Below are 16,031 nucleotides of genomic sequence, written 5' to 3'. Positions count from 1 at the left end.
AAGCTTTGACTTCATAAACTCACCTAAGATGAGATTTTTTTGTCTTCAATATCATCAATAATATCCTGAACGTCTCAACAATCATTTGAAACTCAATTACACATGAAATTATACATTAAAAGTGATGATACAATAATTTTGACATTCAAAGCTAGTTTTAGTTCACTTGAAATCATTTAAGCCCCAAATTGTCTCATCAACATTTTATAAACCTATATCATCAACAATTAAGCTCCAAATGAAATTTCCACTGCAACCATAAATCAAAGTTGAAAGTAAAATATAGACCCATAGATGGAATTTTGAAACAATGATGAATTCGTTAACTTAAATGTAGTTTAGAATTATTTAAACAAACTTACAATCAACATTACTTTCATAAAAATAAGATAAACTTTGGATTTCACCATTTTTGAAGAGTTGATGCTTAACTCTCTTCATTAGGGTTGAAATAGGTTAGTGATGAGAGATTTGTTCTCTAATAACAAGAACTCAATAAGAAATATCATCAAAACACTTAGTTATGCTACAAACTCAAATTTAAGGAAAAAAACCCAAACTAAAACTCGAAATTTACGGAAAAACACATATAGAGATTACTTTCCAATGGTCTAAGGGTATGATTCTCTTTCTCTTTCTCTCTCTCTCTCTCTCTCTCTCTCTCTCTAAGACACTTCAATCTCTTTTTTATTCTCCTTCTGTCACACTCCGAACCGGAACGGCGAAAACATCTGGGGGCGGATGACATCATTGTATAGTATCATAGCAATTGAATATAAATGAAACATAGCAACCCAAGTGACATACATTAATAGTACAAACTTACATAGTTTAGATATTGTATTTGTTGAAAAATTACACAACCATGACTGAAAAGTAAAAATTCCATAATGCGGCGAATCCAGTTCTTAAAGACTAAAGTACCTGCTTACAGATTCCCTGAGAATACAAGTGATTTTGAAAAGCATCAACATAGAATTTTGGTTAGTTTATAAGCATATTTGTATGAAAATATTTGTATCTGCTTTATTTTAAAATGTTTTATATATTTCCAGAAAATCCGATAATTTCTAAAAAAATGAATTGTAAGGCTTACACCAAATACTAAAAATGTATGTATGCATGCACTTTGTTTCTTTTCCTTGTAATTGTAAATTGTATGTTCCCAGAAAATCCAATATTTTCTGATGTATGAAAACGGTAGTCTTAAAATCTAAAACCAGAAATGTAATCCATAATGTATTGAAAAGTAGTAGTAGTTTTATATATTTATAAAACTGATGAAGTGTAAGTTTCCCGAACACCAAGATAGTAATGTTAATCACTATGTGAGTTATTATAACCATGCTTGATGTGATTGTTTTGCCTGTACGATGTTCTCCAGGCATCAAAATAGGTAAGATATTTAACACCCTAGACTGACCCGTCTAGCTGTAATGAACAACTCGGGTATGGGGTTGTCAATCCCATATAGATCTATACACAACTATCTCGCTCTCCCTCCAGGAGACTCTAGTTATATTGCAGGACTTAAAGTGTACGCTAGGTAGGTATAGTGAAGAGAATGTCACAACAGAGCATTAACATATTTACGTGAACTACGACTCCCTTTTTCTTGGATAATATATTAGTTACTTTATTGAAAATTTATGACATGCTTTTTAAGACACCGAAAGTAATACCATTTGTAGTTGGCCTTGTATGCCGTTTTATGTAAAATATTTATATAAACTTTATATAAATATCGAGTTGAAATCTTGTCTAATAGTAATATATGTTGTTGAAACATGATATCCTTGTGTTTTAACCCACCAAAACAGTGATGACTTAAAATATAATCACTTTTACTAGAAAAGCTATTTTTAGCAAAAAGAATTACCAAAACTTGTAGTTTTTACAACACATAATCTCTTGATGATACTTCTATTAAATAACGAGTTTCAATTTTGTACATCAACTTATATAATGTGATTTTTGTATAGATAAAATAGTGTTAACCACATCTTCTGAAACTATTATTTCATATTCAAATAATAAAGATGAGACTAGAAAATATCCATAAGATAAACATGTTTTGACTTGTATCCCACCACCCCCCCTAAAAGCCTGAAAAACTCAAAAAATAGGGGTATGAAGCTCACATTAGTTGTTTTCGTGAGTTGTAGGAAGGTAGATGGAGAAAATGTCGAGCCTAGGATGAAGTGGATGAACTTTGAAGAGCTTCTTGGAATTGTTGGTGTTCTAGGGATTATTCACATGAAAAATGTGTGTACATACGGTGAAATCTACATAAAATCACATAGAAAAGCTAGAAGTTCATGAGATAACTTACCTAAAGCTTGAAAATTTTAACATGATGAAGAATCCTTGGAGCCTTTAACTTGTTTTTGAGAGAGAGTTAGAGGAATGGAAGAATTTTGTGCCTTTGGAGGTGGCACAATGGCCTCTTGGCCATGATATATATGGAGGAAAAGAAAGTTGATTCATGGATGTATGGAGGGTTTAAGGGTGCGTAGTGTGGATGCATGTAGGATAATGAATTGTAAAGTACCATTCATGGAGATATGATGTACAAAAGTGTGCATGGTATGATTATTTGGTGGTTAAAGGGAAGTAAAGCATTGAGGTGGCATGAGTAAGGTCAAGCCTTGGATTATTTTAATTAAAATCGATTTCTTTAATTCAAGGGAGGTGTTTTTGGTTTTAGGGTGGCTGAAAACACCCTTCTTTGTGGTTTTCGGTCTTGAAGATGTTGGTTCTCAATTCTAAGATTGCCTAATAAGGAGGGTTTTCGGTCAAGGGTTGTTTGGGCCGAAAATCTTAAGGTCAAGATCCATTTTCGATTTATGTATGATGCATTTGATCTATTTTTAGTCTTCTAAATGTTTATTTTATATATATATATATATATATATATATATATATATATATATATATATATATATATATATATGTATATATATAACTTCATATAGCATTGTCCTTTTTGAATTTCAATAATCTATTTCAACAAGGTTACGTAGAGTAATGGTTTGTACATGAATAAAATCTCGTCCCGAAATTTGCTAGTTGTGACATCATCCCCCCATTAGAGGGAATTTCTTCCCGAAATTCATTCCAAAGCAGCTCTTAAGATCTAGGGAAGAGATTTGGATACTTCTGCTTCGTCTGGTCTTCGCGCTCCTAGGTGAACTCAGGTCCCCGTTTGGCACTCTATCGGACATTTACAATGGAGATGCGACTTTTTTTTGTTCGTTTTACTCCCTGTACATTATTTCTACGGGTTCCTCGATGGAATGGAGGTTCTCATTTACCTCAATCTCATTAAGCGGGACAATGAGAGTTTCATCGGGTAGGCATTTCTTCAGGTTGGACACATGAAAGACAGGGCGTACTTTGTTGAGTCTGGCGGTAGCTGGAGTTTATAAGCCACCGGACCAATTCTAGCAAGAATTTCGAATGGTCTGATGTATCATGGGTTCAATTTCCCATGCTTTCCAAAGTGTATCATTCCTTTCCAAGGAGAGACCTTGAGCAGTGCGTGATCACCGACTTGAAATTCCATGGGATTCTATTGCTTATTTGTGTAGCTCTTTTGTCGGTCTCTGGACACCTTTTCTCGTTCCCTAATCTGAACAATCTTCTCAATTGTTTCTCTGATGATCTTAGGACCCGTGAGAGTGCTGTTGGGTAGTAGTCCCTTTGCTAGTTGTGTATCTCCCACCTTAGCCCAACACATAGGTGATCTGCATTTACGTCCTTACAGGGCTTCAAAGGGAGCGACCTTGATGCTTGTGTGATAGCTATTGTTGTATAAGAATCTGATCAGTGGCAAGTAGGTCTCCCATGCCTTGCCAATGTCTATCACACATACTCTCAGCATATCTTACAATGTTTGGATGGTTCTCTTTATGAGTCAGATGGGTGCTTTCTGATGTTAGAGGCTCGGTCTAATAATTTCCTTACTCATCTGGTCGTTCCATTGGCAGATAATTTCTATACTTATATTAGTGCTAAGTAGTATTGGGGATTTGGCTTACGGGAATGGATTCAAGAGTCAAGTCGATTCCGAACTCAACTTGGCACATGAGTGGTATTCCCGAAAGAACTTCTGGGAAACACCTTGGGAAGTTTATAAACCTCTGAGATACCCTTAATGTCTTTTAATTCTTGTTTCCTATTTCTATTGTGGCTAGGGAAAAGCGTGGTACCTCTTACATAGGTACTTATGAATCTAGATGCAAGGGACGATTTGGGGGTTTGTCGTTATAGGTTGAAAGGGTTTCATAATTCGGTCGGTTAGAGCGAAGGGTCATTTTGTAGCACATGAAATTGCTATGGTGAGGATCAAGCCAATTCACGTCAAATGACGATGTCAGGATTTCTTATTGTAATCGGTGTTAAGTCTATTTGGAAGGGAGATGATTATTTAGAACAATAGTGTATTCTCTGTATATAGTTTTATTCTTGTTATTACTACTGCGAATATTTTTGTATCAGAGTTAGTGTGTACTAGCAATACGAGTGCTTCGAATTATAGTGATGAAATTTTGTAGTATGATTCATACTAGGTGTCTTTACAATAGTTTGGTGCAAACTATTTGTATATAATTAAGGTTAAAAAGAGAGTCGAATGAGTGACTCTGCCCCAAGTCCACAACCAAACGAGGAAAAGGAAGTAAGGCGGGATCACACATTCTAAATATGAAGAATCTTAATAATATACAACCCAAATGTTTACACCAGTCACCATAGATCACCTGTGAAAACCCTTAATTTTTATATGAATGATGTGATTTATTCGGGTGAGGGGGGGGTAATTTATGACTAGGATTTCTCGCGTTTCAAGGTCTATGGTAATTCATTGGAAACGTACTAATATCCCCTTGTGGTTCCGGGAGAATCTCTCCTATAGTAATCACAAGTACTCTTCCATTACTATCAGCATTCACGACCCTTGCTCTTGGGCACTCCCTTTTGAATGCCCAGTCTTGCTACAACTGTAACAGGTTTGGCTCACTCTATCACTGGCGGCTTGGGCGGTCTGTCGGGTTGGCACTCTACAAAAGCGAGTGATAATGCCCTTTTCTGTTGAAATTATTGAAATGCATCCCTCAACATGATCCTTTGTGATTGAAGTTACATTTGCGGCACTTGGGTAGTGTTCCAGCATACAGTTTTGTCAGCACTGAGGTTGTAGGGGTAGTGGCGTCATGAGTTGCCCCAATTTGTTGTCTTTTGGCAGGTACCTAAGTCGAACGACCCCCTTTCTTGCTCCAAAACTTTCATTTCTTGGGTAGTACATCCCCTTTGTCGCGGGAGTTCTTAGATTTGTGAATTGGGGTGTCCTTGTAGGAATACACCTGCTGGTTTCCTTGGTTGCCAACGAGGTTGATACTACTGGCACTGCTCCCGTTTCCGTTTGCATTGATGGTGTTAAGTTGTGCCATGACGGTTGACACCGCAGCTGTTATGGTGGCTTGAAAGGTAGTGTGGTCCTTTTGTAAAACTGGTGTTTCGCCGGTAGGCTGGTTACTTCCTTGTTGCTACACGATTCTGTTGTATAGTATGAAATGGGTTTGTAAATAACTATGGTCGTTGCTAGTTGTATCTCATATATATTTACATGTACGCATACAAATCACATGTTTTGTTGCATGATTCCCAAAGGTTTTGATCAAATGTTCAAAGTGTACTTATGGTGGCAAGCAGTAGGTATCGTATGAAAATTAAGTTATCATAACCGTCAATACATTAACTTACTTCAGGTTACAGGCGGCTTAGAGGGCGTACCTCACGTGATTCACTAGTACTTGTTGTGATGAAATATGCAATAACCTAAGACATAGTGCAAGTAGTGCGGTCGCTAACTCACTTGGCTATACTAGTCTTTCATTTGCCGAACTGGTGCTCAAGGTGCCCAACCATTTCACTCATTTCGCGAGTGGCCTCCTCCGCTCTCTGTTCTGCTAAGGCTACCCTAGCCTCAGCTGCAAGGATCTGTTGTCTCATGGTGGTCACTTCCTCTTCTAAGGAGTGTAAGCAATCTGTAAGGTCCTCCTGCTTTGCTTTTATGGTTTAGTATTGCTCCCAAATGGTGGTCTTGTTCTTCGCGGAGGCGTCGAATTCGCATTGCCGCATTCCGAGATTCGCCTCCAATCTCCATTACTTCATGATGGAGAGCCTGAACCTAGGTGTCTAGATGTGCTACTTGTGGTACAATTGGAGGTAGTGCTTAATTTGTAAGGGTGCTGGGTCCCGAAGTATAGTGTAGTAGGTGCATGCCTAGTGCGGATCGTCGGTCATCTCCCCTAGCCCAGGTATGTAGCTGGCTTACTCCTTGTGGAGGGCATCCTGGGAGGAGAGAGGTGAAAGGGTCTCTGGCCTACTCTCGATAGGGTAGGGCTCGCTAAGGATCTCTCCAGCACCTTCATCCTTGTTTGACTCTTCATGAGAATCCTCCCTTTCATAATCCACCTCTTGGGATTCTTTAGGACCCACTTCTGGGTTTTCCATATGAACCTCTTCTGGCTCCTCCTCGACCCATCCGTTGGCTGCCATGGCAGGGTAGTGGGGGTCTTTGTGGTGAAATTCAGCCATGTTTTGTGTGTGAGAATAGAGGTATGAGAAATATGTAGAGGGTTTAAGTGTGTGGTTCTATGGTATCCTAAAATACACTATAGTATTTTAAATGTCGCATTTGATTATGGGTATCTTAGTGTTGGTAAGTGTAGACTCATTGTTTACTACGACTATTTCCCAACATATGCTGGTTACACCTCAGATAAATATAGTTGATCAGGTTATATTTATTCAAGGTCTAATTACACATCCCGAGGCCTACCCGTAGTTTTCAACTCATCATACTACTTTTATTGCCCTCGTTATGACACTGCCCCAACATGTATGTACCTATACTTTACTTAAAATATTATTATATTTTTGAAAGTATATTTGGAGTCATAGTGTTTTAGTCCCGTTGTATTTATAGTTGTATATCTTGTATGGTTGGATATACTAGTTCACTATAAACAATGCTCTAATACCAATCTGTCACACCCCCGAACCGGAACGGGGGAAATGTCCGGGGGCGGATGACGTCATTGTATAGTATCATAACAATTGAATATAAATGAAACATAGCAACCCAAGTGACGTACATTAATAGTACAAACTTACATAGTTTACATATTGTATTTGTTTAAAAATTACACAACCATGACTGAAAAGTAAAAATTCCATAATGCGGCGAATCCAGTTCTCAAAGACTTAAGTACCTGCTTACGGATTCCATGAGAATACAAATGATTTTAAAAAGCGTCAACATAGAATGTTGGTCAGTTCATAAGCATATTTGTATGAAAAGATTTGTATCTGATTTGTTTAAAAATGGTTTGTATATTTCCAAAAAATACGATATTTTCTATAAAAATGAATTGTAAGTCTTACACCAAAGACTAAAAATGTATGTATGCATGCACTTTGTTTCTTTTTCCTTGTAATTGTAAACTGTTGTATGTTCCCAAAAAATCCAATATTTCATGATGTATGAAAACGGTAGTCTTATACTTTAAGACCAGAAACGTCCATCGTGTACTGAAAAGTAGTATGTAGTTTTATATTTTTATAAAACCGATGAAGTGTAAGCTTCCCGTAAACCAAGATAGTATTGTTAATCCCTATGTAAGTTATTATAACCATGCTTGATGTGACTGTTCTGCCTGTACGATGTTCTTCAGCCGTCAGAATAGGTAAGATATTTGTCACCGTAGACTAGCCCGTCTAGCTGTAGCGAACAACTCATTTGTGGGGTTCTCAATCCCCTATACATCTATATACAACTATCTCGCTCTCTCTCTCTCTGTGAGACTAAAAGTGTACGCTAAGTAGGCACGATGAAGTGAATGTCTCACTAGAGCATTAACGGATTTACGTGAACTACGACTCCCTTTTTCTTGGGTAACAGATTAGTTACTTTATTGAAAATTTATGACATTGTTTTTATGACACCCAAACTAATACCATTTATAGTTGGCCTTGTATTCCGTTTTATGTAAACTATTTATATAAACTTTATATAAATATCGAGTTGAAATCTTGTCTAGTAGTGATATATGTTATTAAAACATGATATCCTTGTGTTTTAACCCACCAAAACAGTGATGACTAAAAATATAATCACTTTTACTAGAAAAACTATTTTTAGCAAAAAGAATTACCAAAACTTGTAGTTTTTACAATTCATATTTTCTTGTTGATACTTGTATTAAATAATGAGTTTCATTTTTGTACATCAACTTATATAATGCGATCTTTGTGAAGATAAAATAGTGTTAACCACATCTTATGCAAATAGTATTTCATATTCAAATATATAATAAAGATGAGACTAGCAAATATCCATAAGATACAGATGTTTTGACTTGTATCCCCCCCCCCCCCCCCCTAAAAGCATGAAAAACTCGAAAAATGGAGGTATGAAGCTCACCTTGGTTGTTTTCACGAGTTGTAGGAAGGTAGATAGAGAAAATGTCGAGCCTAGGATGAAGTGGATGAACTTTGAAGAGCTTCTTGGAATGGTTGGTGTTCTAGGGATTATTCACACGAAAAATGTGTGTAAATAAGGTGAAATCTACATAAAATCACATAGAAAAGCTAGAAGTTCATGAGATAACTTACCTAAAGCTCGAAAATTTGAAGATGATGAAGAATCATTGGAGCCTTTAACTTGTTTTGAAGAGAGAGTTAGAGGAATGGAAGAATTTTGTGCCTTTGGAGGTCGCACAATGGCCTCTCGGCCATGATATTTATGGAGGAAAAGAAAGTTGATTCATGGATGTATGGAGGGTTTAAGGGTGTGTAGTGTGGATGCATGTAGGATAATGAAATGTAAAGTGCCATTCATAGAGGTATGGTGTACAAAAGTGTGCATGGTTTGGTTATTTGGTGGTTAAAGGGAAGTAAAGCATTGAGGTGGCATGAGTAAGGTCAAACCTTGGATTATTTTAATTAAAACCGATTTCTTTAATTTAAGGGAGGGGTTTTCAGTTTTAGGGTGGCCGAAAACACCATTCTTTAGGGTTTTCGGTCTTGAAGATGTGGGTTATCGGTTCTAAGATGGCCCAATAAGGAGGGTTTTCGGTCAAGGGTTGTTTGGGCTGAAAATCTTAAGGTCAAGATCCATTTTCGATTTATGTACAATTCATTTGATCTATTTTTAGTCTTCTAAATGTTTATTATGTATATGCACATATATAACATCATATACCATTGTCATTTTTGAATTTCAATAATCTATTTCAACAAGGTTACGTAGAGAAATGGTTTGTACATGAACAAAATATCGACCCCAAATTTGCTAGTTGTGACACCTTCAATGGAGAGATATCTCCATTGATTTTCTCGTTCGTTCTCTAAACTCGTTTCTTGAAAAATCGAGATATAGGAAAGAGAATAACTAACTCGTTTCTTGAAAAATCAGGATATAGGGAAGAGAATAACTATTTATGTTCTTGTCAAAACAGAGTCTCTGTTTTCTATTTGTCGCACATCGTCATAAATGAACATAGCTAAAGAGTCTCCCTTACATTTTCAAAATTAGCCCCACCTTAACAAAGCTTATAACGATTATTGTCCTAAACTAGTTTAGTTTGTTAAAACCTTGACCCGTTAATAGATTTCGCCTAAATTACTAAATTTACCCTAACTTTACATCTTTTTACCAAGCTAACAATTTAAGGTAGTTTAATAATAGACTTTTCTTCACAACTAATAGAAATAATATTTATTATATTATATTTTTATCTACTAAATTTAAATTATAAATTGTTTTTTAAATTATATATATATTTTTTAAATTGATTCCAAATTGAGATGTTACAATTCGAACTCTAACACATTATTCCATTGATTGCTTCCAATACTAGACCCATTTCCAATGATCGATTTCCACCCAAATTACACACCGAGCGATTACCAACATACTTGGTCCTAATAGCAAATTGCTTTTATAGCACCAATAACAACTAAAGGCATCCCTACAAAAAAAAGAATGAACAACTCCCACAAGATTTCTCAGTCACAATATCCAATCTTTGCTAGCGAAGTTTTGAACCAAATCAACACACTTAGTATCTCTAGGCAAATCTATAACATAATCCCTTCATTTCGATGTTATATATTGCACAATACCGTTTATTCTTTACTATATAACCTCCGGTTTACATAGCATATCTAAAAATTTGGCATGTCATAACTAGTTTCCTTTTTTTTTTTACATTACTTTTTGTGTTCTTTGCATTACTACCTTCATGTTTAATATATGAGATTATAGTAAATGATATGAACGCTTTTTTTTGAAATCTCCAATTACATACACTCTAGCTTTTTTGAAAACATCTTATTACCTTAAAAGATATTTGAAACATTTATACTCTTTTTCGAAATTTTAAATTACTTTATTTTAGTTAAAGACTTAAAGTTGTCCGGAAATTAGAAAAAAAAACATTTCAAAAATCATTTCATGTTCAAAATGTTAGTAAAATGAATATGCATTTTAAAGATATCTCCAGCAATTAACCTTTCAAAAGTTTTTACTCTTGTCATATCATATTTCCAAAAACCTTTATTAATCAAAATAACTTTTGTTATAAACTCACTTGAATAGTTATGTTTTAAAAAAATATTTTTTATAATTTAATTAATTTATCTTTTTTTTGTTAAATGCTAAAAAGCTATCCTCATATCGATTTTTCAGATTTTAAGTCTATTTTATATTTTTGAAAAATAACATTTAGTTGATATTAATATTTTAATAAATAAAGTAAAACAGTATGTTATACAGTTATAGTAATGTTTTTAATCTTTGGTGTATATATAAATTTGAAATTAGACAATTTTTTTATGACATAAAGTACATAAAATATATTCAAATCAATAAATAATTTAACTAATAAAAAATTCAAAGATAAGTAGTTTATAATTCAATTCCTTTTCTCATTCTCCCTTCATCGTGCAATTTCGGAATTCACCTTTTGAGCAGCGGCGTAGCTTTCTGACTCAACCCTTCTTCTCCGGCGGGAGCAAACGCCGACAGGGCTTGGGTTTTGTATCTTTAGATCTCTCTTCTGATTGGGTTTTTGTTGGGGTGATCCTGATTTTCGACTCTAGGGAGTTTTACGTAATCTGGTGTAGTTATTTCCAATTGATTGATCCAATGGTCTCTAATCACTCAACTTCTTCGTTTGGTGAGTGTTGGAAGAAGAACAAGAATCACGTTCGAAAGACCTCTAATGAAAGAAGCCATACAACATCCAAGTCTGAATCACATTTGTTTTATATTAAAAATTTCCTAGATTATATTATTCACTCTGATATATTACGTACATGTTCTCGGTTTGGAAGAGTTTGTGATGTATTTATCTCCAAAAAGTTGTCACGTATGGGGAAAAGTTTTGGTTTTGTTAGATTTTCGGGCAATGTTAACGTTGATCATATGATTAAGAATCTTTGTGAAGTGTGGTTCGGGTATCATAAGTTGTTTGCTTCTGTTCCTCGTATTCATAAGAAAGAGCCTAATTTCCATAGGAAACCACCTAAGGTGGAGAAGAAACGGGAGAATGTTTCTGTTTCATATGCAAATGTAGTAAGAGGTGCTTATAGTAAGAAATCTTTATCTCACAAGGAAGAATTAGCCATTGTTCTTGAATCTGGGAATAATGTTATTGATAATTTAAGTTAGCGTGTTTAGCTAAGGCCCGCGACTTTAGTACTCTCCCTAATTTGGGCATGTTGTGCCATGATGAAGGTTTTGATAACTTTATTATTCGATATTTGGGTGGCTTGTGGGTGATGTTTAAATTTAAATCCAAAGAAGCATGCAATTTTTTTTCACATGCGATGCCGTAAATCATTGGATTACTGAAAAAAGAAAATGAGACAAAAACTTTGTGCCATCTGATCGTATCGTGTGGGTTGATGTTGAAGGTGTTCCCCGACGTGCTTGGAGTAGGAATTCTTTTAGACATATTTTGGCCAAATGGGCTTCAATCGCCCATCTTGATGATAACATTGGAGAAGACGTGTACAAATCACGTGTTTGTATTATCACCACGTTTCTTGGTATAATTTCTGAAGTGAGTAAAGTTAGTATTGATGGTGAAATATTCCCCATTCGTATCAATGAAGCCCTTGATTGGAATCCTACATTCGTGCGTGAGTTCAACAATATTGATAATGATAATGTTGATGCTATTCACCGTTTTGATCAAGAACAAGATGGTAGCAATGATTCATTACTTGATAAGGAAGATGTCTCATTCGATCCTTTTGGTATTTATGATGTAATGAAAAAAATGGATAATGAGGAATTAAAAAAAACCAACCAAGGTGCATAAGGGTCCATCCCAGGGTAATATCAGAATTCTGCTTCAAAAAATGAAAACTCAAACTTACAGGGGCCACCTCCTGTTGTTGGTTCTGGTCCAGCTCTTTTCGAGCACCATGATCCTGATAAATGCGACCCAACATAGGCCTATTCACAGCCAAAAGTCCTGCCGATAGCAGCTCAAGCTGTCGATATTCAGACATCCCCTGTTGCTGTCAAAATTGCGATAGCAGCTCCTGCTGCTGTTCCGGACGCTACCTCGACTGCTTGAACTCCTATTTTCTCTTCTCCACTTGGAAAAAAATCTGAAGTTAATAAGAATTCACGAGGTTTTGGACGAGTCTCGGGTATTAATTGTTCTGAAGAAGATCTCTCTCATCCCCCGAGTTTCTCGAATCAACGGTTTTCTTTTTCAGGGAACAATCAAAGTATTTCAGATGGCATTGATAAAAATAATTCATTTTAAATGAATTTAAAAAAAACTATTGCAATGGGAGAATCGTTGGGTATAATATGGACGGTTGAATGGATTGTGTTACAGAGATTTTAAAAGGGCAGGTTGAGAGGCAAGTTCCAAAATGAATTGTTTATCTATAAACATTCAAGGGGCGGGCTCCTTAGATAAGAGGAGTTGGATAAAAAAAATCGTGTGATCATCATAAAGTTAACTTTTTTGCTATACAATAAACTAGGTTAGAGATCATTGACGTAGTTATGGCTAGATCTTTTGGGGGTAATTCTTCTTTTATGCACGCTTTTTCTCCTTCTCGTGGAGCTTCTGGGGGTATACTTGTTATTTGGGATGTTGATTTGATTTCTCAAAATTGAGTTTCTATTCACGATGGCTTTGTTGCTATTGAGGCGGTTTGGGTTTGTTCGGGCCTTCAAGTGAATTTTATTGATGTTTATGCTCCTCAAGGGATAAATAATAAAAGACTTATTTGGAATGATATTTATAATATTATCTCAAATTCTTCGGGGGAATGTATTGTTATGGGTGACTGTAATGAAGTTAGAGATGAGTCTGAGAGATTGGGATCGAATTTCAATATGTCTTCTGCGAGAGTTTTTAATGATTTTATTAATTCTCTTGATCTTGTGGACGTTCCTTTGGGTGGTCCTCGATTCACTTGAGCGATAAATGGGGTTCCAAATTCAGTAAGCTCGATAGATTTTTGGTCATGGAGGGTTTTTTGGATACTTTTCCTCATCTTTCAGCTATTGTCTTGGAAAAGAATATTTATTTTCACCGTCATATTGTTCTGTTGGAGCATCGGGTGGATTATGGCCCGACACTTTTTCGTTTATTTCATTCTTGGTTCGATATGGAGGGGTTTGGTAATGTTGTTTGGCAGGCTTGGGCTACCTTGTTGGTGGGGACAGAGTTGACTAACCCTTGGGTCATTTTTAAGAAAAAACTTTAGTTTCTTAAATCTAAACTCAGGGAGTGGAACTCTAAACACGAGGACATGGTGAGTAGCAAAAGGAAGAATTTGCAAGATTTATTAGATTCTACTAATATTAGGCGCATGGAGGATGAAGGATTTGCCAACTTGAGAGAGCAAAGAGTTTCTTTATTGAAGGAGTTGTCGGATCTTGATCATTTAGTTCAAGTTGATCTTGCTCAAAAGGCTAAAACTCAGTGGGGGCATTGAAGGGGATGAGAACTTTAGATTTTTCCATGGAATACTTAAGCATAAAAGGAGACAAATAACTATTCGTGGTTTGATGATTGATGGTGTGTGGGTGGATAATCCGGTCCAGGTCAAGGATGGGTTTCGTAATTATTTTCAATCTTTATTTCAGAAGAGTTCTTTATGGAGACCTGTAACTGATGGTGCTCTTTTTAGTACCTTATCCCAACTGCAGGTTGATTATTTGCAGTCTCCTTTTTCCTATGAGGAGATAAAGAGGGCAGTGTAGGATTGTGGCTCTTCTAAAGCCCCTGGTGATGATGGTTTTACTTTCGGTTTTTTAAAGAGATATTGGGATCTTGTTGTAGCTGATGTTGAGGTTTTTTTCACCATTTTTTCCATCATTCAGTCATCTCAAAAGGGGTGTAATGCCTCTTTTTTCACTATTATCCCAAAATTCAGATATCCGATGACTCCAAAAGATTTTAGACCCAATAGTCTTATTGGTTGCCATTACAAATTATTGGTAAACTTCTAGCTAATCGTCTTGTAGAGGTTATCCATAGTGTTGTTAGCCTTGAGCAATCTGCTTTTATCAAAGCCAGACAAATCCTGGATAATCCTTTTCTTCTGAATGAATTAGTTGCTTGCAGCAAGTCTTCCAAAAATCCTATGATGCTTCTTAAGGTGAATTTTAAGAAAGCTTATGAGTATTTATCTTGGGATTACTTATTGGAAATTATGTCCATTATGTGATTTGGGTCTACGTGGTTTCGGTGGATTAAGGTGCTATTGTCGACTGCTAGGGCTTCTGTGTTGGTTAATGGTTCCCCGATTGACGAATTCCAAATTCACTGTGGGTTGAGACAGGGTGATCTGCTTTCCCCTTTTCTTGTTATTTTGGCTATGGAGGGTCTTCATGTTGCTTTGATGAGGGCTCGAGTAGGGAATGCTCTCAGAGGAACTTCTATTTCAGGAATTGAGATTTCTCATCTCCTTTATGGTGAGGATGTTATGTTGGTCACTCCTTGGGATATTGAGAATGCGAATTGTCTCATTCATATTCTTAGGTGTTTTTATTTGGCTTCAGGGCTTAAACTCAATTTACTTTTTAAATTGATTGGTGTGGGAATTCCTTTTTCCCAAGTTCTTGAGGTGGCTAACAGGATTGGTTATGCAGCTTCTACGCTTCCTTTTGTTCATCTTGGTATCCCAGTGGGTCAGCCTATGACTCGAACGTCCTCTTGGGATTCTATGATTGATAAATTTCGTTATAAGCTTTCAAATTGGGAGGCTAAGTATCTTTCGTTTGGAGGTCACCTTACTTTGGTGAAGTATGTCTTGAGCTCATTATGGAGTTACTTGTTGTTAGTCTTTCTTGCTCCTATCTCGGTTATGAAGGATCTTGAAGGAATGAGGGCGAGATTTATTTGGGGTGCTAACAGGGATGAACGTCAAATGCATTGGGTTAGATGGGACATAGTTTTAGCTTTCAGGGATGAAGGTGGATTGGGGATCGGTAGTCTTTTCTCTTTAAATAGGGCTATGATATTTCGGTGGTGGTGGAGGTTTTATCACTGCCCTGGTCTTCTGTGAGTTAGAGTGATAAAATCTATATATGGTTTGGATGGTGCTTGAAGGAATTTGAGCTATCCTATTACTGGACAAGGTCCTTGGGGTGGGGTTGTTCGTATGTTCTCTCAGTTACGCCACAAAGATATTGATCTTCAATCTCTTTGCCTCATTAGAGTTGGAGATGGTACTCGCACTACTTTTTTGCATGATGTTTGGAGGGGTGAAATGCCTCTGTCTTCCTCTTTTCCTAGATTTTACGCGCTGGATTTGCATAGACATGTTTCTGTTTCTGATAGGTTGTCCATGGGATTAGGGGTTAATACCCTTAGACGTGGCCCTAGATTTGAAACGGAATAGGAGCAATGGAATAACTTTAATTTTCTTCTGCAGGATTTCCAACTCAGACCGGTTCCAGATATACTAGGTTGGGTTAATGA

The 16,031-nt window shown here is 36.2% G+C and overlaps 1 long non-coding RNA gene across 1 annotated transcript; it reads right to left on the bottom strand.

The window, feature by feature from the left end:
* Positions 1–529: 529 nt before the first annotated feature.
* On the bottom strand, positions 530–2,494 carry LOC145038561 (uncharacterized). Its single transcript, XR_013679432.1, has 3 exons — positions 2,333–2,494; positions 2,142–2,241; positions 530–939 (listed from the first exon to the last, which is right to left on the bottom strand). It is a non-coding gene; the product is annotated as an uncharacterized LOC145038561 (long non-coding RNA).
* Between the last annotated feature and the right edge of the window lie 13,537 nt (positions 2,495–16,031).

Source organism: Lactuca saligna, chromosome 4, assembly GCF_052625555.1.
Source record: "Lactuca saligna cultivar CGN05327 chromosome 4, ASM5262555v1, whole genome shotgun sequence".
Taxonomy (NCBI): Eukaryota; Viridiplantae; Streptophyta; class Magnoliopsida; order Asterales; family Asteraceae; genus Lactuca; species Lactuca saligna.
Note: the sequence above shows the minus strand (reverse complement) of the source record. Positions and strands in the feature narration are given on the sequence as shown.